The 2,500-nt window shown below is 48.0% G+C and overlaps 1 protein-coding gene across 2 annotated transcripts in view; it reads right to left on the minus strand.

The window, feature by feature from the left end:
* Positions 1-2,500, minus strand: part of LOC122254366 (uncharacterized) — a 106,039-nt gene that overhangs the window by 48,368 nt on the left and 55,171 nt on the right. The gene's annotated exons all lie outside the window — the stretch shown is intronic.

The following is a 2,500-nucleotide window of genomic DNA, read 5'->3' on the forward strand; positions in this document are numbered from 1 at the left end:
CCTCTTACCTTCTCTCCCCCCTCCCCCCCCTCCTTCCTCTCCTCTCTTCACCATTATGTCCTCAAGCCACACAAACCTTCACTTCTCCTCCACCCTCTCCCCCTCCCCCTCCCTACTCTCTACCTCCCTCCTTCCTCTCTCCTTTCCACCTCTTCCTCCCCCCCCGCCCCCACGCCCCCTCCTCTGTTTCCCCCCTCCCCCCACTTCTCCACCTTTCCCTCACCCTCACCCTCCCTACTCTACCTCCCCCCTTCCTTTCTCCTCTGCTTCCCCCCGCCCCCCCTCCCCCAGCCACACACAACACACCAGTATCTTCACATTGCCGAGCTCACTCCTTCTCTTTGATAATAGCCTCTATGACCGAGGGGAATAAAGGCCATTTCCGCGTGGATGGAAGACTTACCTATCGCGAGATTGAGTGAGGGGGGGGAAAGGGAAGGGGGAGGAAGGGAAGGAGGGAGGGAGGAAGGATTGGGGACAAGGAGAAGGATTGGGAAAGAGGAAGAAGGACATGGAGAGAGGAGGAGAAAGGGGAGGGGGGAGGAAGGAGAATGGATATGAAGACAAGAAGAAGGATATGAAGAGAGGTGGAATGTCAGAAAGAAAGGAGGAAGGATAGTGAATGAGGAGAAAGGATAAAAAGAGAGGAAGAATGATACATAAAAGAAAAAGAAGGATACAAACAGACAAAAAAAGGATATGAAGGGCGGAGAGCAAGAACACAAACAAACAAGAAAGGATATGAAGGGCGGAGAGCAAGAACACAAACAGACAAGAAAGGCTATAAAGGGCGGAGAAGCGGAGGGATAAAGGAAGGAAGAGGGAAAGGAGGAAGATATGAGGGAGAGGACCCGTTTCCGGCTGAGTGGAAGACTCGCTTATTGAGGTCGTGAGCATATCGGGTGACATCTTAGCTCTTGGAGGGAAGGGAGGGAAGGGGAGGGGGGAAGGAAGGGAAGGGAAGGGGAGGGGAGAGGACGGGGAGGGGAGAGGACGGGAGGAGAGGGGAGGGGTGGGGAGGGGAAGGGATGGGAGGGGAGGGATTGGGAGGGGAGGGGAGGGGAGGAGAAGGGTGGGGAGGGGAGGGCAGGGGAGGGCAGGGGAGGGGTAGGGGGTAGGGGGAAGGATAGAGATAGATAGATAGATGGATAGATAGATAGATAGAGAGAGAGAGAGAGAGAGAGAGAGAGAGAGAAAGAGAGAGAGAGGGGTGGAGGGGAGGGAAGAAGAAAAAAAGAAGGAAGGAGAGGGAGAGAGGGGTGGAGGGAGAGAGGGAGAGAGGGAGGACGGATAGAGAGAGAGAGAGGGAGGAAGGCTGGATTATGTGGAGTAAAAGAGGTGGAATCAGGAAGGAGCAAAAAAAAAGAGAGATAGAGGATAAAAAGGAAAACTAGAAGAGAGGATGGAAGGGTGTGGGGGTCAAGAAGGGTAAATACTGGACAGGATGGAAGAGAATGGAAGGAGATAAGAGTTGGTATACGGGAAGAAAGAAGGCGAAGGAGAGGTGAAGGGAGGGAGAGAAGAGGAGAGAAAGGATGAGAGAGGTAGGATGGAATAAAGCGAGAGTGGTAGGTGGAAATGGTGGAGGGATAGAGGGAGAGGGAGAATGATAACAGATACGATAGATGGGAGGTGTGAAGGAAAAGGAGAGAGAACAGAGATACGAAAGATGGGAAGCGCAAAGGAAGATGAGAAAAGAAAAATATACGAAAGATGGGAAGTGTAAAGGAAAAGGAGAAAAAAATAAGAGATACGAAAGATGGGAACTGCAAAGGAAAAGGAGAGAGAAAAGATATACGAAAGATGGGAAGTGCAAAGGAAATGGGAAAAAAAGAGATACGAAAGATGGGAAATTTAAAGGAAAAGGAGAAAAAAAGAGGGAGAGAGACAAATTTGAAAAGGAGAAAGTGTAAAAAAAAAGGATAGGATACGAATGTAGTAATAAAAGAGTAGCAAAAAAAGGGATACACATGGATTGAAGAAACCGACAGATCTATAGATGGATTAGAAAGAGAAGAAAAAAAAGCAAAACAGATAATTGCGTTTGGAAAGGAAAAAATAATAGATAGATGGGGCCACCGAGTACAAACATGGAATAAATAAAAAGTGTAAACAAATCGGAGACAGAAAGATATATAAACGTGAGGGTAGGACGCGAAAGGGAAAAAAAGATCAAATAACAAACAAAGGAATAAAGAGCAAGGAGATGAGAAAAAAAACGAAAAAAAAAACGAGAAAGTAACCGGTAGGAGTTAGAGGGAGGGGAAAAGGTGAGGAGGGGAGGAGGGGGGGGGGAGTGCTATCGTCTACAACTCTTTTCCAACCGAGAAACGCCATATCCTTTTACCAGATAAAATCTACCATCAACTTACCAGTCCCGAAATGTTCAAATACACACCTGACTGTTTTCGCCAGAAGTTAACCCAAGTCTGCTACATTTAAGTGACACGCAGGATTTTAGCATAGGAGATCTGATAATGAAAGGACATTCCCGTGAAAC

The sequence above is a fragment of the Penaeus japonicus genome, unplaced genomic scaffold (assembly GCF_977035675.1).
Source record: "Penaeus japonicus unplaced genomic scaffold, GWHDUDI00000001_assembly GWHDUDI00000013, whole genome shotgun sequence".
In the NCBI taxonomy this organism is placed as follows: domain Eukaryota; kingdom Metazoa; phylum Arthropoda; class Malacostraca; order Decapoda; family Penaeidae; genus Penaeus; species Penaeus japonicus.